Source organism: Pongo abelii, chromosome 6 (genome assembly GCF_028885655.2).
Source record: "Pongo abelii isolate AG06213 chromosome 6, NHGRI_mPonAbe1-v2.0_pri, whole genome shotgun sequence".
NCBI lineage: Eukaryota > Metazoa > Chordata > Mammalia > Primates > Hominidae > Pongo > Pongo abelii.
This window is the reverse complement of record NC_071991.2, coordinates 55,992,834-56,019,312: the sequence shown is the minus strand read 5'-3', so window position 1 is coordinate 56,019,312 and position 26,479 is coordinate 55,992,834. Positions and strand designations below refer to the sequence as shown.

Below are 26,479 nucleotides of genomic sequence, written 5' to 3'. Positions count from 1 at the left end.
TATTATACAGTTTTTAAACTATTACATTAAAATATTACTAATCTTGAGGTTTTTTTGACACTTTCTTAAGTTTTACACCTGAGGTAGTGTCTCTCTTGTCTCACCCTAATCCTGACCTTGCTAAGTAGGGAATTATGACAAGCACACCAGGGCCGTTACATGACTCTGAACTCCTGCTATTTAAACATGATCTGTGTTCTTAGCTGTACATTCTAAATCAAATACATGAAATGAATGGGTACTCCACACATTCACATTTCTGGATGGAAGAAGCGATACACAATTATGCAAATATAATGCCTGCTTTTGCTCAGTGCTTTAAAATGCCAAGCCATTAGAACATCTTAAAAATACAAAACGTGTAAAAATCTTTTAACGACATGCTTATTAGAACCCAATTTGGCATAACATGAAAATATTGGTTATAGCAAATTTTAAAAGCTTTTCAGGCACATTTCTCCAGTAAGATAAAGGTTTATAGTTATAATGTGATTGAATATATAACCCTTGTCATGTCTCTCAGGGTTAACTTACTAGAATTCCCCACACTTAATGTAAATAAGGCCAACCAAATCCAGTATGGAGCTAAAAATTGCTTTTGCCTATTACTGACTATAATAAAGAACAAAATGAATTTAGGAACTGAAATTAGGTTCCCAAGAAGCCCCAGGGTAATCAAGAAGCCCCAGGGTAATGACCTCCATGGCACTGTGAAAACATTTTTTTAAATTACATGAACTTGTTTACACTGATGCTTTTATAGCATAGCTACTTTCAAGGGATGCCTGAAATCAACAATCTTACTCTCTAACTGGTTCAGAAAAAATATATATATATGCAATATTTACAAAAAATAATGGAAGAAGCTCTTCCAGTAAGAGGTTTTTTTTTTTTTTTCCTGGGGACAGAAACAAGAAACCAATCATGCCATCTAATTTCTCAATCTTCCTGTTGCCAATCCCTAGCCCCCTTTAATGGAAGCCATTAATATTTAAATAACCAGGGTAGTTACAGCACTTCCCTTGTAAGCAGATGTTGACTCAAAGATGTTAAAAAAGGAAAACAGGTAAAACTGGTCCTGTTTTAATTGACATAAATCTAATACATAAAAGTAAGAATTGGATCAATTTAGTAGATCTCATTAGTATTTAATCAAATAACTATCTGAGTCATGGTTTCCCATGTAGGTGAATTGAAGCGCCGACATACTTCATTTTACAGTTCTCATTCAACAGTCAGAATTCCTGAACTGTGCTTAGCTCTTATCTCTCTTTATAAGAATGAAAGCTAGTATCATAAACGGAGAAGTGGGTTTTTTAAACACCCTCTCATATGTTTTTGCTTATCCTAAATTAGCATGAATCTTCTTATTTATTGAACATTTATTGAGCAATTTCTAAACCAACAAACTTTATACTAGATAGAGGATAACTCCCACAGAAAGTTGAAAAAGAAAATTGTTAACCCTACACTTTATCATACCTACTTGAAATAATATGAAAACAGTGGTGCTATTTCCAGTTCAAACATATCATATTGAAGAATTCAAACACAATGTTCTTCTTAATAAATATTTAGAAACAGAATAAAATCTAGGTAAATACAAAACAATATCGATAGAATCAAAGAATCTAAAGGTCAAAAGTATATAATTTGCTAAAATTGTCTTACTAAACCTTAAATATTAAAGTTGAAAATCATGTGTCCAATGTATGATTTTTGATATGGAACAAAGCTATTTATCCAGTGTTCTTTAGAATAATAAAAATTGTCAATAAATAAAATTTCCAACAATAAGACATCAGATAAGTTACTATACACCAAAAAGACAAAATTATTATACATACAGCAATTAAAATGATTCTACTAAGAATGTTTTGAAAAATATGATAAAATATTATTAGGTAAAGAAAAGCAGGATATTAGATTGGATATATGGTTTTTTTCCTTATTTAATACTTCTTAGTAATTTCTAAATTTTCCACAAAAATTTTATACTCAGAAAAAAATAATTTTGTTGCTTTTTTAAAAACACAAAGTGAAGCAACTGCTAGACATGGCAGAAAAAGTGCTTATTCCTTATTCCTTACTACTACCTGGGTATGACCTCTTCTGTTTCCTAGGAATAAGGTTCTATTTGTACTTCTAGAATAGCTTCTTCTTTCTCTAACATTCTGTTAAGATATGTCCTGATCTCCTAAAGCCACAGAAGCCCAGAAACTCAAAGTAAATTTTCTCTTCGGTAAATCAGAAGGCTCTGCATAAATGTGAGATGCTATTATAATAATATTTATTATCATACCTGTATTTCATTCTGCCTGGAGTACCGTTCATAATGAGAGTGCATATAGTTGGTACTAAGCAAATATTATTGAATTGATGAATCTAAATACGGAACCATGTTTTAGACCTACAAGATATTAAATGTTCATGTGGTCCAGTTCCTTCATCTTCAGATTAGAAAACTTCTACCAGGGAGTAATTAACTTGATCAAGATGACAAGGCCAAGACTCAAAGCCAGAATTTACTTATGGCTCTAAATCTCATCTGCTTTCCACTCTCCCATCATTTTATTTTATTTTATTTTTTTTTTGAGACACAGTCTCGCTCTGCCACCCAGACTGGAGTGCAGTGGTGCGATCTCAGCTCACTACAACCTCCGCCTCCTCGGTTCAAGCGATTCTCTTGCCTCAGCCCCCCAAGTAGCTGGGATTACAGGCACTCACCACTACACCTAGCTAATTTTTGTATTTTTAGTAGAGGCGGGGTTTCACCACGTTGGCCAGGCTGACCTCAGGTTCCTGATCTCAGGTGATCCACCGGCCTTGGCCTCCCAAAGTGCTGGGATTACAGGTGTGAGCCATCGCCCTCAGCCTACTCTCCCACCTTTATTCCAGATATATTCAAATATTCTGACTCTTACTGTCTCAATAGATAATAACAGCCTGTAATAGTCCTAAATCCCTTCTATGGATTGTTAAAGGATGGAGTAAAGAAATAAACAAATGAATAAAAAGAAACATTGATAAGTAAATCTGTCTAGAGAAGTCTGATTTTTAGAAACAACTCTGTAATAATCCAGGTCCTGCCATGACTCATCCGAGGACCTTGGTAAGATAGTAACTTCTCTGGGTCCCGCCTGATGTGCTCCAGCCAGCGCAAGAGAGCTGATGGTTAAATTTTCAGGAATGTTGAGAGTCAGTTGTTCAACAGAGCCACCGTTAACAATTAAACTGTTATTGAGGAAGTTACATTTTAAAACGTATGTTCAAAGTACTCAAAACTTATCATTTCCTAATGATTTTACTACATTTTACTATTATCTGTGATCTAGAGTGATCATATGTGATCAGATTACACATATGATGGTTTGCTTCTGGGCATCTTTTTCCAACTATGTGTTCAGTAATCTTGTTGGTAGCTTGAAATCAACTATGGTAGGAGTATTTATACCACAGTAACCAGCAAACACCAGAAATCAGGCCTTCTTTTTCTCAGACAGCCAATTGTTAAACATTTAGCTGCACACACTGGGCTCATCTTCATTATTGGTAAAATGAGCTAGACGATATTTTTCCATTAGCTCACACTCCAATTCCAATCGACCTGACCAGCAGAAGAGACAAAAAAGGAAAATCCTGGCCAGTTGTCCCCTACCTGATCAACCAGTAACATAATCAGATTTGCAAGACCTCAAGAAAAGAAACCTGAAAATGCCACTGGAGGTGTGTGTTTTGCCAAAGAAAAAAGAATCAAAAACAAAACCTGCAGGATGAGGACAAACAAACAAAGAGCAGGTCTTTAAATCAGCCTTATATTCTCCCCTTCACTCGTTTCCACTTCCCCACTTTACACTATCGATTACTCCAATCAAAGGATACATATCTTTCATATAATAACCATTGTAGCTGCAATTAAAATAGTTATTGCCCGGCACATTGGCTCATGCCTGTAATCCTGGCACTTTGGGAGGCCAAGGCGGGTGGATCCCTTGAGCCCAGGAGTTTATTTATTGATTGATTTAAGGGACAGAGTCTCACTATGTTGACACCCTGGACAACACTCTTGAAGTACTCTCTTCCCAGGGAGGCCACAGTCATAGCATGCAAGGTAAAGGGCAACATTCTGCTGAAGTGGCACTGAGACACGCCTATCTCCTTTTCACAGGTTCCTCTCTGGCATCAGACGGTGGTGTCTAATCTCTCTAACGAATTAGTCATCCCTATCTCTGCCACTGTATCCTTGGATGTGCAGGAAAAGGAAACTAGAGGTGTGTGGCAGGGAGAGAATGAGAAAAATCAGGAAGAGGAGAAAATAATATAATCTGACACCACAGTCTGGAGCTTTACCTTGAAATCCCACTCCAACCAGAAGGGAAATTTAAGTGGGCATGTGGTGGAAAGTAAAATGTAAACATTATCCCAAAATGTTTTTCAACAGTTTTGAAATAGAAGGGCCATGCCTGTGACTAAAGGTACTATCATATAATGATGCCAGTTAATAGCTAACAATTACTGAATGCTTACCATGTACAAAACACTGTGCTGATTGCTTTATATTTTTTATTTCTAACCAGGTAGGTAAGGGTTAGAAACAACTTTACCTTGTCATCTCATTTTATATATGAGATACTGATCCTCAGAGAATTTAAGTGATTTGCTCAGGTTCACAGTTAGTTAAGCGGTAAAGCAAGGAACTGAGGTGTCGGGGCTCACAACATGATACCCCAAAATAATGGCACCTTGGCATAGTGAGTATTTTAAACAGCAGGAAATTGAAAAAACAGCAGAAGCAGGAAGGCTGCTCTCTGACCTTTTCCCACCTTTTTCTCCTGAGAGCTGGCCATGAAAGAATTCTCTGACCTACTTCCCCTGAAAGTAGGTCATAAGACCCTCATTCCAGAGGGGTCCTGCCCTATACCCAGAGGGAAGGAATGTCACACTGAGGCTGAAAAGAATCTGAACAAATAGGCCTTGCTGAGTTCCCCAGTTTATTACTATTAGATCACACTCTTTTGTCCTCCAATTACATTTCTGCACAACTGTCCCTAAACACACACGGTTTTCCCTGGGTCCTTGGGGCTTCGTTTTCTGAAGGTTTCTGTGTCACTGAAAACTTACATTAAATACAACTTTTATACTTTTCCCATTTAATCTGTCTTTTTTTTTTTTCTTTGTATTTGTTATAGGGGTCTCAGCCATGAACCTTGTGATGGATAAGGAAAAGATATTCTTTTTCTCCCCTTACAGTTTCTGGCAGCCAACATGGGGTGGCTGCGACACCCCACTAGTTCCAAAACCTGCAGATGAGATCCTGAGACAACTAATAAAAAAACAACAAAAGGTTAAGAGTTTTTTTTTGTTGTTGTTTTTTAAACCAAGATCAGCTCTCTCGGATCTCTTCTTCTAGGTAGGAATTTCCTTTCCAAATTCAGATTAGCAGAAGAAAATCATTTGTTTGGATTGTGACTCTTATGTAAATCTGATTTGTGGATACCCATTCGTTATTGATCCTTTCCCTCCCAGGGACAGCTATCTCATTCCTGTTTCTCTCCTTTTGTTTCCTGTGAGCTTCGCTTCATGAGTGGTGACAAAACTCTCTCTGGGCCCAGCATGATGGCTTATGCCTGTAATCCCAGCACTTTGGGAGGTCAAGGTAGGCAGATCACTTGAGGTCAAGAGTTTAAGATCAGCCTGGCCAACATGGTGAAACCCGTCTCTATTAAAAATACAAAAATTAGCTGGGCATGGTGGCACACGCCTGTAATCCCAGCTACTCATGAGGTTGAGGCAGGGGAATCGCTTGAACCCAGGAGGTGGAGGTTGCGTGAGCTGAGATTGCACCACTGCACTCCAGCCTGGGCAACAGAGTAAGACTCTGTCTCAAAAAAAAAAAAAATTTTTTTTTTAATTTAAAAAAAGAAAAAAACTTTCTCTGCTCTCTGCCAGATGGGGTGCAAGTGTTTCAGCTAACAATGAGTGGGAAATACATCTCTGGGTAGATGATCTGAGAATGAGAGGGAGCCAGCCTTGAGGAAACAGTACAAAAGCCCTGCAGTGCAAACAAGTTGCTTACTGTGGGTTGGTGGGCACAGTCAATAGGGGAGGGAGTGGTACACAATGAGGCTAGAGAGATAGATAAAGCAGAGCTCTGAGAGTCTTATCTTCTTTCATCTGTGTTAGCATTTTATTCTAATGATAATGGGAGACCAATGGAGAGTTTAGAGCAAGGGAGGAATATCATTGGATTTACACTGTGACATGATTGCTCTGGTTGCTATCTAACAAGTAGGCTTAAGGAGAATCAGGATGGAACCAGGATACCTAATAAGAGGCCATTGTTATAACCCAGGAGATATGAGAAAGGCTGGGGTCAAGGAGTAGCAGAGGAGGTAATGAGAAACGGTCAGCTACATTGTGAAGGCAGATCTACGAGTATTTGCTCATAGACCAGACATAATGGCTGAGGGAAAGAAGTACAAGGATGGCACCTGTTTTCTGCCCAGAGTAACTGCATGGATTGTTATGCACTGAGTTGAAGATATTTTGAAGTTCTAACTCCTAGTACCTCAGAATATGACCTTATTTGAGGATAGGGTCTTTGCAGATGTAGTAAGGTTAATGCAAAAGTAATTGTGGTTTTTGCCATTACTTTTTTTTTTTTTTGAGACAAGTCTTGCTTGGTTGCCAGGGTGGAGTGCAGTGGCGCGATCTTGGCTTATGCAACCTCTGCCTCCCGGGTTCAAGCAATTCCCCTGCCTCAGCCTCCCAAGTAGCTGGGACTACAGGTGTGTGCTATCATTCCCGGCTGATTTTTTGCATTTTAGTAGAGGTGGGGTTTCACCATGTTGGCCAGGATGGTCTCGATCTCCTGACCTCGTGATCTGCCCACCTCGGCCTCCCAAAGTGCTGGGATTACAGGCCACACTACTTTTAATTAAAAGTAACTTTACACCAACCTAATAATTAGCTACAATGAGATTATACTGGAGTTGGATTAGGGCAGGGCTTTCATCCAATCTAACTCCTGTCCTTATAATAAGAGGAGAGAACTATAGAGGAGAATGGCATGTGACGAAGAGGCAGACGCTAAGTGATGTATCTGCAAGCCAAGAAGCGCAGGATTGCTGGTAAACATCAACAGCTAGAAGAGGCAGGGAAGATCGTAGCCTACAGGTTTCAAGAGGAGCATGGTCCTGCTGACACATTAATTTTGGACTTCAGCATTCAGAACTGTGAGATGATAAATTTCTGTTAAGTTACCCAGATGGTCATGTTTTGTTACAGCATCCCTAGGAAACTAATACATGAATAGTGGGGCCATGATTGGAGATCGGGAAGACTATGGAAGGAGTTGGGATGGAGGGTGTGAAGGCACAAAACCCCAAGAGTTCTACTTTAAGTTGCCTGGTAGGTGTCCAGTGAAAATTCTGACTGGCCAACACTAAGCTGGAAAAGGGAAGCAAAATGGATTTCTTACATCAAATATGTCTGGCATTATGCAAGCCAGGATTTCCCACAGGGTCCTTTATGGAATACCAATTCTGTAACACATTAACAGATTTTATAAGGAAAAACATTTGGGAAAGTCTGGGTTAAATACAATTAAATGGGCTCCCTTGTTACAGAACACCTCATAGCCGTTCACTAACAGACAGCACACCTTTTCTTCACTGTGACACTATTCTTAGACAAGCCCTAAGGCCAGAGCTTTATGTAAGACATATCCATATGAGTAAACTCAGTCCCAGGTTAAATAATTTTCTCATGCCCCCTCAGCTATTGAGTAGCAAAGGTGGAATTTGAAGCCATATCTAGGTGATGTCAAAGTCCACGTATTTTCCATATGCCACTATATAAATGACAGAATATAACAAAATCTGCCTCAATGCAACTGTTGATAAAAATGGAATTCTGAATAAAGTGGATTGTTTTGTCCATTTGCAGGATTTATAGGTACTGAAATTGCAAATGATTGAAAGGCATATTTATCTGTAAAGAAGTGAAAATCACAGGTCCACAGATGGCTTCATAATGGATTTCTAGTGTACTTCTTTCAGTTTCAAAAATTACTTTCTGGGGTAAGTGAAGCTCTCTACTCTTTAGGACATTAAAATCTCATGGCAAAGTCAGTGTCTTCCACTAAGAAATTTTTGTTAGTTTTGCTCAAGTCAGTGTAGCTCTGTTCTTCTTAGAATTGCCTCCTTTTGAATGGTGTGAACCCGGGAGGCATAGCTTGCAGTGAGCCAAGATTGCGTCACTGCACTCCAGCCTGGGCGACAGAGCAAGACTCCGTCTCAAAAAATAAAAATAAACAAAATTAAAAAAAAAAGAATTGCCTCCTTTTTATTGCCTACTATAATTAGAATTTTCAAATAAAAACATTAGGATACACAGGGTGGCAAATACAAGGCTAAGATTGGGAATAATGAATGAGAACATTTTATATGAGGATAATCCTAGTAAATGTGGCAATGTCTTCAGTTTAACCGCCACTCCCTGAAGTGACAAGAAACCTCTTCCTGATTCTAAAAGAGCGACTATTATTTGTAGCAGTAACCACTCTATAGGACTCGCTTCCACGATTCTAGTACATTTCTCAGCTCTTTTCCATATGTTGTCTCATTCAAGCTTCACCTCCACTCTTTGTTGTTTTTGTTTTGTTTTGTTTTTTTGAGACACGGTCTCACTCTGTCGCCCACAATCTTGGCTCACAGCAATTTCCGCCTCCTGGGGCATAAGTGATCCTCCCACCTCATCCTCCAGAGTAGCTGGGACCACCAGTGCATGCCACCACACCCAGCTAATTTTTTTACTTTTTGTAGAGATGGAATTTCGCCATGTTGGCCAGGCTGGTCTCGAGCTCCTGGGCTCAAGCGATTTGCCTGCCTTGGCCTCCCAAAGTGCTGGAATTACAGGCATGAGCCACTGCGCCTTGGCCCACCTCCGCTCTTGAAAGGAGTTAGTGCAGCACTTCAAAAGAGGCCCATGCTGACTGGGCCACTTTGCAAGTGATAATACTCCAGGCAGCAGCTGAGCTGGAACAGACTCCAAGTTGACTGGACCATCCACTCATTCACTGAATAAATATATCCTTAGCTCATACAATGAATAAAACAGACAGCATCTGCCTTCATGAACTGAGGAAGAGAGATAGGCGAGAGCTTTTAAGAAAATCAAAGCAGGATAAACGGAATGGAGAGGAAAGGGGTCAAGCAGTGGCACTATTTGAGACAGGTGGTCAGGGAAGGCCCCCCTGAGTAGGTGACATCTGAGCAGATCTGAGGGCATGAGACAGTGTCTAGGAAGAAGAGAGTTCCTGGTGGGAGAACAGTGACTACAAAGGCCATTAACAAGAAACAATGTAGATGGAAGCCCATGGTGGGGGCCAGGTGAACGATGGTTGGAGTGGTTCAAAGGGGGATCAGGTATAGGCTCGTGCTGGGTATTGAAAGCCAACCTGTATTTTAGGCACTGCTTCTTCCCAGCTCTGGATATCTCTCTCAATGTCCAGGAAGTCCAACAGTGTAACACTGCTGGCCCCTTGCTGCTGTCTTCTTCCCTCCATAGGGGTAGGGTGTCAGGCAGAAAGGTTCACCTTATGGGTACATTTGGATAAACTGGTCATGTTGGGCTCACCTCACTCCCCATCCCCACATGAAGCGGTGCTTTTCTCTCTCCACCCTGTGTGAATCTGAGGATTGCTGGGCAAGTCTGCTCAACTCAGGCATCAGTCTTAGGAAACCCATTTGCCCAAAAGGAAAAGTGCCATTCCAGCCCAGCCTCCCTCGTTAATCAAGCTGATGTTTCGCTGTCCTCCTGCCTTGCTCTTCTGTCTTATTTCTCAATTTTTTCAGAACTCAGGAAAGAAAGACAAAGTGCTATGTTTTGGGCTCCCTCAGAGGCCTCAAAAATTAAATTTAGGTTTTATTCTAGTGCAACCCCTACACTCCACTGTCTCTATTATCCTGCAAAATTTCATCATATATACAATTGAAGAAAGACATGGTTAATAGTATCAGTTTCATCAGTCATACCCAGAATTTAAAGCCCCATACAGTCTGGCTTGCTCACACCAACCCTGAAAAGAGAAAGTGGAGGATGAGAAATGACCTCTCAGATCAAACCAGCCAAAATGTCTTCACACAGCTAATCCAAGGGCAACAAAGTCACTGCATGCATTCCCTCATTAGGTATTTGAAAATCCACTACGTATAGTATCCAAGGTGCAGACAACAGAAAAAGCCCACAGGCTGGTTCATCTGCTTCATAAGCCACTGAACACCCTCTATTATTGCTTCTGTCAGCAGTTTCTGAAAGCAAAAAAAAATGAAATAAAACCCTGTTTTCTTTCTTACTTAATGTATTCTGACTTCTGTGCATATCATCTTGCTAAAATCATTAATAATCTCCATATTACTAAATTCAAAAGAAAAATCTGTCTTTATCTTTATTGACTTTTCTGACATGCTGACATTGCCCCTTTGGTAAATTTATCGATGCCTTGCCTTCTCTAATTTGTGTTTTCATAGATCTTCTAAAATTCTTCTAGGAGTCTATCCTTGGTCCACAGCTTATCACACTTCCACACACTAAAGAGTGGTCTCATCACTTTAACCAGCACCTTCTGTGGACACCACTCAAAATGAGAGTGCCTCTCAAAAGCTTCTGCCTCATTTATCCAACTGCCTGCCTAACATTTTTACCTGATGCCCCATGGGTATATGAAACTCAACATGTCAAAATGGTATTTAATCCTGCTGAAACGTGGTGAATCAGAAACATTTGTTTATTTCTGTCCCCTCATGAAACCTCTCTAAAATGAGAGTAAAGACATTTTTTAAAGTTATAAGTCCCAATACCCAAGAAAATAGGAGAGACAATAGTAAATGGGGCAGATCAAATTTTTGTTGTCAGATGGAAAGTGAACAGATAGTTTGCAGAGAATGAAGGCAGAATATAAACAAGAAACAAGCTAATTCAAACCATACAACTACAGAAAGGTTCAAAAATGGTAAGTACTGGATACTGCAGAAGGCAAAAGTAAAGCATGGGGCTGAAAATGGAGGAATTGGCATGAGTCTATAACAGCATTTAGATCCTCAAGTCCCTCCCCAATCTAAAAGAGAGGTGAGAGCCTTATTCTGTAGAAAATTCATTATTTGGACATTTTCAGTAGAGACATTCTAGACTTGGGAATATCAGAAACAGTGAAAGTTGGGGAAGAGATACCCTACTGAAAACTGAGAAATTCTACACACTGACAGATCCCAGCCCCTTGAACACTCAGCAGTAAGAATGTTGGCAGTAAGGACTCTATACCTTCATTCTTCAGCCTCTGCAGGAGACTGAAGGATTCTTCTTTGTAACAACTGCATTCTCTTAGAGAAAGAACCTACACATAATGACATGTAGGATCCTCTAATGAAGCGTGTTGAATCCACCAATCAACTGCAGGGAGCCAGTGAACTGCTGATAAATCCCTTCAACAGTGTCCAACCAGCAATTTAGTTTCTCACACTTCATATGTAAATAGACTTCAAGGAACCATTGGGTATTTGAGCAAAGCCTCCAACTTGGTAGAAAATCCAAAAGAAACTGCACAAAAATAAAAACTCATAAGAAATAGCAATGTATGAAGTTGAATAACTCTCCAAAAACCAAAATGTCTTTAAGGAGATAAGAGAAGATATTGCATCCATTAAACAACAGAATAAAACACAAGAACATGCTTCTGAAAATTAAAAATACAATCTTAAGAAATCTTAAGAATTTGATAAAAGGACAGTGCAATTAAGTTATAGAAATCTCACAGAAAATATAATTGAAAGATAATAGACTTTTAAAAATAGGAAGAAAAAAGATAAGGAAATTAGAAGATTGGTTCCAGAAGACCAATATCTGACTAACGGGAGTTCCAGAAAAAGATGGCAGATAAAATTCAGGGGAGATCAGGTGGCTCCTACCTGTAATCCCAGAACCTTGGGAGACCAAGGCAGAGGGATAGCTTGAGCCCAGGAGTTCGAGACCAGCCTGGGCAACATAATGAAATTTCATTTGTACAAAAAAAGTTTAAAAAATTAGCCAGACATGGTGGCACACACCTGTAATCCCAGCTACTCAGGGAGCTGAAGTGGGAAGATCACTTGGGCCCCAGGAGGTCAAGGCTCCAGTGAGCCATGATCACACCACTGCACTCCAGCCTAGATGACAGAGAGAGACCTTGCCTCAAAAAAAAAAAAAAAAAAAAAAAAAAAAAAAAAAAAAAAAAATCAGGGTAAATTATCAAAGAAATACTGCAAAAATATCTGCAGAAGTATAGACATGATTTTTCAGATTTAAAGGAACCATCAAGTTCCTGGATCAAGAAATGAAAAGATGAAGAACACATTTCAGAAATAAAGTGACTACTAGAAACTTTCCAGAGAAGAGAGAGAGAATGGTATCACATAAAAAGAATCAAAAGCCAAAATTGTATTAGTTTTTTTTTGTTTTTTTTTTTTGAGACGGAGTCTTGCTCTGTCGCCCAGACTGGAGTGCAGTGGCGCGATCTTGGCTCACTGCAACCTCCACTTCCCAGGTTCAAGCTATTCTCCTGCCTCAACCTCCCGAGTAGCTGGGATTACAGGTGCACGCCACCACGCCTAACTAATTTTTTTGTATTTTTAGTAGAGACGGGGTTCCACCACGTTGGTCAGGCTGGTCTCGAACTCCTGACCTCGTGATCCACCCACCTCAGCCTCCCAAAGTGCTCGGATTAGAGGCGTGAGCCACCACACCCAGCCTATATCAATCATGAGAATAAATAAATATTCAGAAATACAAAAGAGTTATTTATTTTTTTTTATTTATTTATTTATTTTTAGAGATACGGTCTCACTCTGTCACCCAGGCTGCCGTGGCAGTACAATGCTGCAATCACAGCTCACTTCAGCTTCTAGCTCGCGGGCTAAAGCTATCACCCCACCTTAGCCTCCCAGAGTGCTGCTATTACAGATATGAGCTACCACACCCAGCTAGATTTTGATTTTGATTTTTAATTTAATTTTTTTCACCTCATGTACAGCTTGGGAACCAGCCAGTTTTGTTTTTTTTTTTTTTAATGTTTCTCATATACCACTTCTCAGAAAGCTACTGGCAAATGTGGTCCACCAAAGCAAGGATGTAAACCAAGAAAGAGGAAGACATGGGAGCCCACTAACAGGGGAACTGGGACTGAAGAGGGGAAGTGAAATCACAGAATAACAGTTATATTTAAAGAGCCACCAGTGCATATTGGAGCAGTAAGATAGAGGGGGGTCCACATGAGATGTCCTCAAGGAAGAAATATATCTTTAACTGACTACTGCATGAGTTTTTGTAAAAAATCATACCAATAAGGATATTACAGTTCTGTCAGCAAGTTTGGACAGAAGTTATAAGAGTGATAGAGAAAACAGAACAATCCAAAGAGGCAATTTTTAAGTTGATGAAGAAAATAAAACTGTACAAGACATGGATTGCAATTATAGTTTACTACTTGGCTCAGCAGTGAGCATATTTACATAATTAGGTAAATATTAGATATTGATTTAGCAAAAGAGAAAATTATATCACCATTTGGACAGGTTGGAGGGTAGGAAAGTCAGGAGGTAAGGTACATAAAAGTGGTAAATTCTCACCTTGTTGAATAAGTCAATAGAAAATACCTCAAATCAAAGGTGTAACCCTAAAACCAATAAATCAAGAAACAGATTAGGCAGATTACTCGGAAATTTGGAATTAAAGGCTAGAAGAAACAGGTAAAAGTATGAGAGGAGGTCTCAGAGATAAGAGAAGGATGGGGAGGAGGGGAGAAGAAGACTAATTTTTATCATGAGAATTATAACATTACTTTTATTATATTGACAAAAATCAAAAGTAGTTAAGAAGAACTCAAAAACTAAACTTATTATCTCCTTCCCTAAACTTGTCCTTACTTCCCTATTTTTCATCTTGGTTGGAAATACTCCCATCAACTCAAGTACTAAAGCCAGAAATCCAGGATATATTCTTGATTTATCCATTTTTCTCTGGCCCTGCATTCCCACAGCCAATCAATCATCAACTGAATCTCCTAGATGTTTTTTAAATTCACCTTCACCTCTCTAAATCTACTCTCATGGCCTAATCCAGTTCTTTATTGTCACTTGCCTGGACTACTGCAAACCTCCAAACTAGTTTCCAACTTTGACTTTAACTCCTAATTAAATGAATCCCTCTATACTTCCCTCATGTGCTGCTGTCTCTCCTATTGAGGTGGCATCACTGTCTGGGGTAAATACCTGGGGTTTGCCATCTTATGCCAAGATTAAGGACATGGACATGCACAAGGAGTGAGTTTAGGAGCAGAGGTTTAGTAGGCAAAAGAAAGAGAAAGGAGAACAGCTCTCTCTCTTGCAAGAGAGAGGGGCATCTGAATGGGAAATCTGGCCCTCCATGGAGTGCACCGGATTTTATAGACAGGCTTGAGGAGGTGGTGTCTGATTTATATAGACACAGATTGGCCCACAGATTGGCTGGACCAGGTATGACATTTACATAGCATGCAGGGAAGCTGGCCACCTCACCCTAACCTTATTATGCAAATGGACTTTCCACTTGGCCAACATTACTGTCTGTTCCCTACTGCACACGTGGTTGGAAAGGAAAAGGGAAGACAGAGCTGCCATTTTGAACATGCCTAGCCCAGGTAGCCTTTTTCTATTGGCACAACTGCCGTCATTCACCTGTGCAAGCTTCCAGCTTACTTGTCTATGTGTGTAGCTCAATTTTATAGGCAGGCTGCTCTTTGTTAGAAAAGAAAATGATTTGGGGTCTGCTTTTCATTAAAAGGAAAACCTTACCGAGGACTCCTGTACTCTCACTATCTGCCTAAACAATTTCTTCTTAACACCTATATCACTATTTTGGGAGGTCATGAAATTTATAGCATTTAAAACTTTGTTATGCAGCAATAGATAACCAATACAGAGGCAGGAGAAAAGCATAAGTAGGAAGTGGAGAAATAGGATGGAATCTAGAGAAGTCAGTAGACAGCTAATCAGGGAGAGTTTTCTAGATATGCTAAGAATCTTTATCTTTATCCTCTAGTGACTAGGAACTACTGAAGGGCTTGACAATTTGAAAAGAGTACTACGGACATCAATGTAAGGATGGACTTAAGCCAGAAAGACAGAAGGCAGGAAGGCCAGTTAATATGTTTCTCAGTAATCTAGAATAAAGATGAAGGGAGTTTCAACTAGGGCAGGAAACTAGTAATAATAGCGTGGAGAGGGCTGACTTAAAAATAATTAGAAGGTTGACTGGGAGCAGTGGCTCAAGCCTGTAATCCCAGCACTTTGGAAGGCCAAGGTGGGTAGATCACCTGAGGTCAGGAGTTCCAGACCAGCCTGGCCAACATGACAAAACCCTGTCTCTACAAAAAATACAAAAATTAGCCAGGCTTGGTGGTATGTGCCTGTAATCCCAGCTATTCAGGAGGCTGAGGCAGGAGGATCACTTGAACGCCAGAGGCAGAAGTTGCAGTGAGCCAAGACCACGCTGCTGCACTCCAGCCTGGGCAAAACGGTGAGACTCTGTCTCCAAATAATAATAATAATAATGATAATAATAATAATAATAATAATAATTAGAAAGTAAAATTGGACGAAACTTGTGATTATATATTAGAGTTGAAATAGAACAAAGAATCTAGGATGATCCCAGATGTGACTTAGATGGCTGGGTGGGTGGACGGTGGTGCCATTAACCGAGAAAGAGAGAGACCCAGATCCCTGAGAGTGAAAATCAGCTCTGCTGCTGATCAGTCTAAGATGCTCCCAAAAGAACATTGTTTCAATATACCCAAGGCCACTCTGCAGCTGCAATATGATGGACAGTCCTTTTTTCCCACCAACTGCTGTATTCTTACCAATGATAGCACTTTGTCCCTTCCATCTCCTGAACAGAGACTGCTGAGAGTCTAAGTTCCTGAGCTGCCATGGGCACTTGGCAGCAGCTAATCCAGTGGGTACCTCTTCCCTGATCCCTCCTTTGACTCATTCAGCACAAGGCCAAATCTTTCAGAGGCCTCTTCCCACTTCTCCCATCCCTTGGGTATGTGTCCTCCTTTGCTGCACATAATGCTAACAAACCTAACTTTGTGTCGTTACACATGTATTTCTCATATTCTCTGCTAAGTGGGTTTCAACTTCCATCCCACTTGAAAGGTATACTGAGAAAAGGTAGAAGGAGACTAAAAAATAGAGAGAAAAGAGACAATAAAGCCAGACCATAGAGGATGGCTGCGGGCTCTCTATAGTACATTACATTCTAAGACGAGCAGGAAAGGCTCTGCCACAATTCCTGAATGTACAAAGTCAAAAGTTCCAGCCTTCACTTTGCCGACAGGTATATCCTTGGGCAAGCCAATTTACTTCTCCCCTTGGACTTCAGTTCCTTCATTTGTAAATTCTGGGGATTAGATGGACTATATAATTCCCAAAATCCCTTTCAGCTTGGAATGTCTAAGATTCTAAAAATGCAGCCAAGGAGATCAGGCTAAAACTGCTTCAGGCTTTGAGTCACAGTGATGTTTCACACAGGCTATCTTAATGAAAGAACTTCCACATCTGCTGTAGGTGCCCTGAACCTACACATTTCTGTCAGTGTTCGTAAGACAACCTGAGAAACCTAAGAAAGGCTATTCGGGGGAGGGGGCGAGGGGCTACAACACTGATTAAATTACATGTTTTTTAAGCACGGATTTTTAAAAAATCCTATCAAAATTCTACATCAGTGGCTTCCAGCATTTTTTCTCTGAAACAGAAGTCTCAGATTTTGCAGACACCAATGTTCAGGCACACATGTACACAAGAACGGTGGAAAGGGTCACGGCTTTACATGGAGTGTGCAGTCTGCCAGCTCAGAAAGCTCCTGTGTCCCAACGGTACAGGCGGTTCATTCTCCTGCCAGCCAAGTTAATTCTACCAACACACCAATAGTTAGAAGGGGAGAAAACGAAACAAAACAAATTATTTCCACTTGACTTGCTGATTGCTAATAATATTCTTCATCAAGTAACCCAGGCAGGAACATTTTTCATTTTCAGAATTAGCTATGGGTGCCATTTCCCCATGTGTCAAATATAAGGAGATATTTCCTAGGGTCTGCATATGACTCAGAATGGCTTCATCTTTATTTCACATTCTATATTTCTTGTTGCTTGACTTAGGAGCATATGAGCTTTTCCCTAGCCAGGACTTTCCCTGCAACCTACCTACCCTCCCTCAGCACTAAACAATCACATTTCTTGATCCATTCACATGCAGGCGTCGGCTGAACACAGTGGCTCACACTTGTAATCCCGGCACTTTAGGAGGCCAAGGCAGGAGGATTATTTGAGCCTAGGAGTTCAAGACCAGCCTACGCAATGTGGCAAGACCCTGTCTCAAATCAAACAAACAAACAAACAGGCTTCTACCTACACTCTTCTATACAAACAGTTTTCTCTCCTTTAACAGAACTCAACTCTTTAGAGATTTTCTAGCCATACAGTAAAGGGTGAGACACTTTGCTAAAACATAGTGGAGTAAAAGTTAAAGATGAAAAGGGGACAGTATCTACCTTCAAGGAGCTCTCATTCTAGCAAAGAGAGACATGCATGAAAACCAGTAAACCCTAAATACTGTCATAAAGCATGAGGAATGCAGTTCTGTGCCCCACTACAAATAAACACTGCACTTAGTAAAGTCCTCACTGGAGGAAGACCCCATTCACAATGCAAATCCTATTACTCACTATACAACTTGCTACTTCTAACTTTGGGAAAAAAGCATTGAGGAAGCAGCATAATTCTCATGACTTCCATAGTCAACTGGGGGTAATCTTGCTCCAGGCTCCACATTCTATCGCACCCTCTCTCCAAAGACTCACCAAGGAAGAAAAATAAGAAAAAAGCAAAAAGTGACCTTAGACAGGCACAACTGTGGGACAATGAGGGAAGGCAGAAGATTGATGGGGTAAAACAAACGCACAAGTGAAAATACAGCTTTTCTCCACTTCACCCTTAAATCAGCCAGAATTTTAGGTATGATCTTAAGGAGAATGAATGAAGTGATTGTTGAACTCAGGGAAGTAGGAAGGTTGCATGACCTTTGTACCAGCTTTAGCGTCTGGCATTTCTGAGAGAGGCTGGCCCTTCCTGTAGAGTTCAAGAAGTTGGTTGAAAACAAGGCACAATCAGAGGGCAGACATCCCGCCAATTGTGCAATAACCAATTGTGCAATGTGCTTTGAACTTCCCTGCTGATCACCTTCCCAAAACAGAGGGGCCACAGTAAGGAGCCCACATGTGCCAACACCTAACACAGTGCCTAGCATACAGTCAGTAGCATATAGGAAGGCAATGCAGTCCAGTGGGAATAGCATGAAAGATTTAAAGTATACCCTCAGACCAGGCCCGGTGGCTGATGCCTGTAATCCCAACAGTTTGGGAGGCTGAGGCAGGCGGATCATGAGGTCAGGAGTTGGAGACCAGCCTGGCCAACATAGTGAAACCCCGTCTCTACCAAAAATACAAAACTTAGCTGGGCATGGTGGCACATGCCTGTAGTCCCAGCTACTCGGGAAGGTGAGGCAAGAGAATCATTTGAACCCAGGAGGTGGAGGTTGCAGTGAGCCGAGATCGCCCCACTGCACTCCAGCCTGGGCGACAGGGCGAAACTCCATTTCAAAAAATAAAAATAAAAAATAAAAAAACAAAGTATGCCTTCACAGCTTCAAATGTGGCTTCTGCCACTTAAAAACTCTGTACCTTGGCCGGGCGTTATGGCTCACACATGTAATCCCAGCACTTTGGGAAGCTGAGGCAGGTGGATCATGAGGTCAGGAGATGGAGACCATCCTGGCCAACGTGGTAAAACCCTGTCTCTACTAAACATACAAAAATTAGCCAGGTGTGGTGGTACGCGCCTGTAGTCCCAGCTACTCAGGAGGCTGAGGCAGGAGAATCACTTGAACCCAGGAAGCAGAGGTTGCAGTGAGCTGAGATTGTGCCACCGTACTCCAGCCTGGGCAACAGAGTGAGACACTGTCTCAAAAAAAAAAAGTAGCTGTTGCCTTGTGAAAAGATAGACAAGTTCATTAAATTACCTGGCTTCTGATCTGGAAGTGGGTTACCTGGAAAAAGCGTTGTATGCTCTAAAAGTCCTAAATAAAAAAATTATTTAACTTTCTCTTTTTCTTTCCTCTGCCTCACCTTACCCCCTGAACTTCCCAGAATGGGAAAAGGAAAGACTTACTTCACTTTACTAGTGTGGATATGGTCTTTTAGTTAGGAACTGTGGTCAATTATTAAGGAGAACTGCAGCTACAATAACACTGTAGATAAACAGGCATTAAAATACTAACAGATCATTGAACACCAGTATTTATTTTTGCTCCAAGAACTCCATATATTCAGATTTTCTTCAAGATCTTATCCTTTTTTCTCCTTCCGTACATTCCCATTCAACCACCCCTTGAGTATTAATCACCAGTCCAAATATCTGTTCAGTCCTGACGTTGCCATTGGGCGTTTCAGGACAGTATCACCACTGTCAGCTGTCACGTCCAAAAGGATAACCAATCAGTCCCTCAAACCCACTGACTCTATAACAGGACATCATCATTCTCCTCAAACTTCCTCCTTCTATGACTTCCAGATACTTTTTTTTTTCTTTGAGACACAGTCTTGCTCTGTTGCCCAGGCTGGAGTGCAGTGGTGCAATCTCGGTTCACTGGAGCCTCTGCTCCCGGGTTGCAGCGATTCTCTCGCCTCAGCCTCCTGAGTAGCTGGGATTACAGACATGCACCACCATGCCTGGCTAATTTTTGTATTTTTAGTAGACACAGGGTTTCACCATGTTGGCCAGGCTGGTCTCAAACTCCCGACCTCAGGTGATCCGCCTGCCTCGGCCTCCCAAAGTGCTGGGATTACAAGCATGAGCCACTATGCCCAGTGACTTCCAGATTCTTAATGATGCTCCCTTATAATTGCAGATGCCTGAGTTCTAAAACCAGAAGTCCTCAAGTCAAATCTGTCACCAAGTGCTATTCCACTTCCTTTTTTCTCCATTCTATCCACAGTTCAACCCTTACTTGCCCCGAGACATTTACAAAGCTTCCTAACACATCTCTCAGACTTCCGGTCCTTTTCCCTCCAATTTAGCCTAACACTGACGCTGCAATGAGCTTTCTAAAACACAAGGCACTCCATCCCGCCCATGCTTTCAATGGCTCCCACCTGCAACCAGGATAAACTTTCTACGATGAAATTTAATGTCCTCCATCATACAACTCCAACATAACTTTTCAAACCAAAGTTACATGATCCCTTCACAAACTCTTAGCCTATGCTCCGCCAAATCAAAACTCTCCTTGTTCCCTAACCCTACCCTGCCTTTTAGGTTTTTACAGCTTTGCTGAGCAAACCTCCAGGCAAACAGTAGGAACAAATCAATGCCAGTTGATTAATCAATTGAAATCAATATACCCTGGCTTCTAATCAATAATAGAATCTAGGTAGATTCTAGATTGCAAAATTCTTTTGACTTTTCTGAAAGTTTAAACCTTTTCATAATCAAACACTGGGAAAAAATCAGTTAAATGAATAAATAAATGAGAAAATGAATCGCTTGGGACCTGGGTTACATTCTCTCCCAAGAATTATACAGTACAAAAAGATATGTGGAGCTATCTTTTTGAAAGAGGGGTAATGGGATACAGAGTCCCAAAAAGGAGGAAGAGCTTAGCTTCAGGGTTCAAAGTAAATATTTTGGCCTGTAAACAATTCTAAGCAATTTAAAGACAACCAATAACTAGAATCAGACTAGAGAGAAAAAGTTAGGAGATACGTCCCAACTGTATTGGAAAGATAAGCTGCCAAGAATTTGCTTTTTCAGGCTCCAAGATCTAAGGACACAGTCCTTCCCCCTCTTTCACTACCACCACCCTGTCCTGCACCCCAGGGTCTGAGTTAAAGCAATGAAAGCATGTGATTTCATGTTCAAGGTTATACCTATAATATCTCTTAAGGGAGAGAAATCTCAATACCCTAGTTTCAGTTCAGATACGCTGTAATAGCTGTCTTGTGAACTGTCTATTAAGGCTTACATCTTTGAGCTTGCAAATATAGTATAAAAGTTCAAACTCCACTACTGTTTTTACCAGGAAAGTACAGTTCTTAGCTTTTTGCCCAGCTTACCTCTCTCCCAAGTCAATATAGACGTTAATGAGTCATTGTTCTAGAGGTATCTTTCTAATTTGGAGAAGCTTGCCTACTTCTTTTAAATGTTCTTAGTTCAGTCAATGAAAATCTCACATTATAAAGCCATCAGAAATGCTAAACTAAAACAATCATGTTTGCTCTTTAGTGAACCATACTTCCTATTAAGAAGGGGTCACTGGCCAGGCACAGTGGCTCATGCCTGTAATCCCAGCACTTTGGAAGGCCGAGGTGGGAGGATCACTTGAGGTCAGGAGTTCGAGACCAGCCTGGGCAACATGGCAAAACCCCATCTCTACCAAAGATACAAAAATTAGCCGGGCATGGTGGTGTACACCTGTAATTCCAGCTACTCAGGAGGCTGAGGCACGAGAATCCCTTGAACCCGGGAGATGGAGGTAGCAGTGAGCAGAGATGGTGCCACTCCAGCTTGGGTGACAAAGTGAGACTCCTGTCTCAAAAAAGAAAGAATGGGTCATTACCTATTTACCTTGAGTATTTGGGTACTAATAAACAGATATCTGATGATACCTGGGGCAACAACTGAGTTCCTCCCCTCTCATTGCCTTAGTTCTGTGCATCCCAGGGTAGTATTCAACACCCAGTGTTTCCTCTGACAAACCAGATGCTTCCCAAAACAAAAACAAACTCATTTTTTAAATTCTGTTATATTATTTGCTTCTTGTTTTCATTTTTTGTGGGGAGTGAACTGGTAAACCCAGTGGACTTTCTTAATACTCTTCGAAGTCATTCAAACTGTCAGTCAAAACCCACCTATTTCTCAGGCTGGTAGAATCCCACTATAAAGTGATTTATAAACTGGATTTATATAAATTGGGGGATCAATTGCCCCTCCCAAACAATCATCTCCTATAAAAGATTAATAAAACAACATCTTGTTAAGAACACTGACACTACATTATAAAGGGTTGCCCCTGTACTTAGACTAGCATGAGGTACACATCTAGAATGCCCACTTAGCCAAAGGGTCTGGACAACCATGCAGACTTTCATATGCCAACAAAGCCGATGCAGTGTACTTTTCCAAAAGTGTTCCAATTCTCCTTTTGGACAACTTTCTTAAACGTTATTTACCAAGCTAATAAAATGTATTCTCAGTGGACTTTTTATTCTGCTTACATCTTTGTTCTTACTCATCCCAAAGCAAAGAGTGGAAAAAAAATGAGTTGTACATTTAGGCGGGGAAGAGAAAGGCAAGTACTGAAAGGCTCCTTTTTCATTTACTGATGCCAAAACTGAGGCTGTGGAAGACAAGTAATGTCCCTGATGTCATCCAAGTAGTGGATACTGGAACCAGGAATTGCACAGAATTGTCCAGCTCCAAAACCCAAGCACCTTGCTTGGGACCCACTGGGGTTGCAGTGAAGGTGGGGGGCTCAGAGGTGACTGCACACGGGTCATGCATAGCCATAGTCATTATATGGCCAGAGTTTTAAACATTATTTTGTTCTGTCTTCACCATAGACTTCATCATCAATCGTAACTGATAAGGAAAATTACACTTAGCTGAAAAGCCAAGTCCTGTGCTAGGGAGGCATTTTCTATATGTTATTTCTATTTCCAATAAAACAATTATTTAAAAAGAAAAACTTATTATCTCCATCTTTCAGATGGAAAGACTGAGGTTTAGTAGGCTTAAATAATTTGCCCAAGGTCACTAACTAGCCAAGGCCAGAACTGGGATTTAAATCCATAAATATTCCAAAGTCCTTTTGTTTCTGTATCACCAAGCTGACCTGCACTTCGCAGGGAGCTGCTTCCACCTGTCTCCTGTGCCCTTGGTTTCTGCTAATCCTACATTCCAAGAATAAAAGTCTTCCTATGCGTTTTCCTTCCTAGGCTGAAGCCAAGTTTCCCTGCTTTGGGCACGTTCAAAATAGAAGGTATTTTCCGCTTCTCTTGCTTCTGAGCACCCACGAAATCAACACATCCCCAAAACACGCGTTGAGGGAGTAAGGGAAAGTGTCCTGCACCCGCCACCCTCCCGCGCTAAGAGCGGTAGAGGACCCCACAGCTTCTCACTTCCCCGGAGGAGCTCCTGGAGTAGGAGACGCCGTCTAGCCTGGAAGAACCCCGGGTGCAACAGTTGTGCCAGGAACCTTCAAGAGTATTCCCTCGGCTGGGCGCACGCAGTACATCCCCAGTGCTCCAATTTGAAAACTTTGACTCGGCCACGACCAACCCACTCCAGTCTCACCCTACGGCGCTTTCTCCCCTGTTGGTGCTGAGGGCTTTTGAGACCACCTGCCCCGCGCTCCCTAAGTCCGAAGGACCGAGGCGGTCCCGCTGAGCTGGCACGACCCACGCGGGGCAGGGAGCACTTACGCGGCGGAGTCGGTGCTCCTCCCTGGGCCGCAGTGCGCAAGGACCCCAGCCGGTTGTCCTTGCAGCGCTTCCCAAGTCAGGCAGAAGTGAGGCAGCCCCACCCAGTCACGAGGACCCTGCAGAACTCGAGCCTTTAAGCGCTCCTCTAGGCTCACATGACCCAGACCCACAGGGCAAGAGGTACGTCGTCGTGTCCCAACCTCCTGGTCCCAAAAACCTGGCCGCACCAAGTCAGCACTTCCCACGCTGGAAGAAGCAAGCAGCCCCAGGGTGAAATCTTAAAAGTTAATAAAGAGCATCGGCGGGGTGCCATTCAGGTTGGTTTGTCCCTTTGTTTTATTTTGATTTTGTCTCCCACTTTTTAAAAGTTGCTATCTTAAAATTTCAACCCTGTAGTTTGAAATTATTTCTGCACTCTAGGACTTACTTGCAAGCCCAGGATTTACATTTGGAAAGCGAGTGGTGTTTGATTCCCACTGTTTAAAAAGGCAACACACGTTCGCTGATGGTCTACATTCCAGCTGCACTAGCAGTAAGCTCGCACCAAGTGCCACTGTCCTGCCAAGCACTCTCCTGAATCACTGCGCTGGAGTCTCAGAGCCACCTCATGTGTTCTGTACCATTATACCCATTTTGCAAGTGGGGAGCACAAACTAAGTGAGGTTAAGTAACCCATCCAGGGTCACATTGCTTGTAAGTGACCTGAGTGCATATTATTAGCCACCACCAGGTGCTGGGCATTGAGCCAGACAGTACGGGAGCAAGAACTAAAAAAGGCAAGGAGGTTGCAATGGCAAGTAGATAATACAAAATAAAGGAGGGTCATCATTATCAGCAACAGCAGCATCAACTGCCAGACAAGTGGGAGAGGCCACGGGGAATCTTCTGCACTGTCCCGGGCCAACCTCCATCTCTTCACAGCTAGCTGCAGGAGTGAGCCCAGGGAAACCCGCAGTAGAGCACCCCAGCCAACCAAACAGTCAAGGGGAAAAATTGTTTTAAGCCACTTTCAGTTTCGCGTAGTTTGTTATGTAACTAAGGCTAACTAAAGCATTAGTTTTATGAGCTGGAACAAACTAATGTCACTGAATATCTGTTTTCTCCTAAGTACCTACTTTATTGGGTTGTTGTGAGGACTAACAGAAAAACTATGTGTAAATCACCCAGCATAGAGTATGTGCTCAGTGACTGCAGTCATTCTTTGCTATCATATCTTCTATATGGAAGTACTTCCTACCCACCTAGCTCTTTACGGAGAAAAATCTGTTTGTGGGAAAATAATTTTTTTAAGGCCAAAGTCAGCCCACCTTTAATATTTGCAGGACCCAGGGTAAAAGTACAAACAGAGATCTGTATGCCAGATACCTAAATATTTAAAAGTTATAAACAAAGTTAACAAATGATTAAGTACAATAAGTTCTACCTTCCTACCTAGACAAATATACCTTGGGAATTGACATGAAAGGCCAGATTGAAACTTTGTTTTGCACTTAAATATGATGGTGCAGGGAGAGGCGGTTTCCAGCCACCTCCTCTCTTCCCACAGGGTTCTAGTCCATTGGTGGAAGCTCAGTCCAGCCTCCCAGAAGCAGCTGTCCCCCAGCCACCTCTTGGGCGCAAGAGTATGAACACCAGAGTCAGCAATGTTCGCCCATGGGAGTATAGACATTAGCAGATAACACTGCTGCTGGTGTGCAGACCCTTGAAGCAGGCTCAGTGCCATTTGGGGAGGGAATTTGGAATTTGCTTTCTAAGTGTGGACCCTGGACAAGGGCTCCTTGGGTCTAAGTATAAGGACAACTACTGGCCAAAGAATACCTGTGCCCACATGGAACCACTTAAAAACTAAACTGAATTTTACAGTAAACACAGGATGAGCCATACTGTAGCATATTTATTCAAAAACAGGGTGTCCCAAAAGTCTTCCTGCAGTTTTAGTAACCTCAAGGCTATAAATGCTGCAACTTATAAGAACACCATTTGAAAGTTAATTTAACACTATTTATCTCTGTGAATGTTGAATAACACGTTTTAATTTTCATTTTTGTTTCAGTTCCCCTGAGTGAAATATGGCATACATTAACCAGAAGAGAAAATTACAATTACATTTATTAAAATAATTAAAACAGAGTCAAAAGAAGTAAACGTTCAAATGAGTTTTTAAGTTTGTAGCATTTCGACTTAAGAAGTTATTAAAGCTTAAAACTGCACTAACCTTTTTGGGGTACCCTGTATTTGGATTTGTCATGTGTCAGGTTCTGTGCTAGACACTTGATTAAAAAGAAAAAAACAAGAAAAATATATAGTCTTCTTTAGGGAACTTGAAGTTTAGTTGTGGGGAGGGGATGAAGGAGACAGAGATTGATCCCATCATACAATATAAAAGCTGTAATTGGGGCTGATAAAGAGTGGGTAGGGGGGGCGGAGGGAACAGAGGACAGGGACCAAATGACTCTGCCCGAAGAGCCAGGGGAATCCTGTCAGAGGAGGTGACTTGAAGCTGGACATTAAAAAGTGAATAGCCACTGAGGGGAAAGGTTCGCAGCACAGGCAATGAGCAGGCCACCTGTACTCAGGTTGATGCTGTGCTCTCGGACAGACGCGACACCAGGTGTGTTCAGGGTGGGTCGGGGGTTAACTAATACTGAGGTTAGAAAATTAGACTGGAGCCAGCTTGGAAAGGTCATGAATGCTGAGCTCTAGAGACTGATGTTGTTCAAAATTAGTAGATTGGGAAGTCTGTTTCTCTTTTTTTTTTTTTTTTTTTTTGAGACGGAGTCTTACTGTGCCGCCCAGGCTGGACTGCAATGTCGCAATCTCAGCTCACTGCAACCTCCACCTCCCAGGTTCAAGCGATTCCCTGCTTCAG

At 41.5% G+C, this 26,479-nt stretch overlaps 1 protein-coding gene across 3 annotated transcripts in view; it reads right to left on the bottom strand.

The window, feature by feature from the left end:
• The window catches only part of CPVL (carboxypeptidase vitellogenic like), a 156,684-nt gene extending 132,960 nt beyond the window's left edge, over window positions 1–23,724 (bottom strand). The window contains exon 1 of one of the 3 annotated variants that reach the window (XM_054558809.2): window positions 23,611–23,724. The gene's annotated coding sequence lies outside the window, so the exon portion shown is untranslated. 3 annotated transcript variants of the gene reach the window in all.
• Window positions 23,725–26,479: the final 2,755 nt, after the last annotated feature.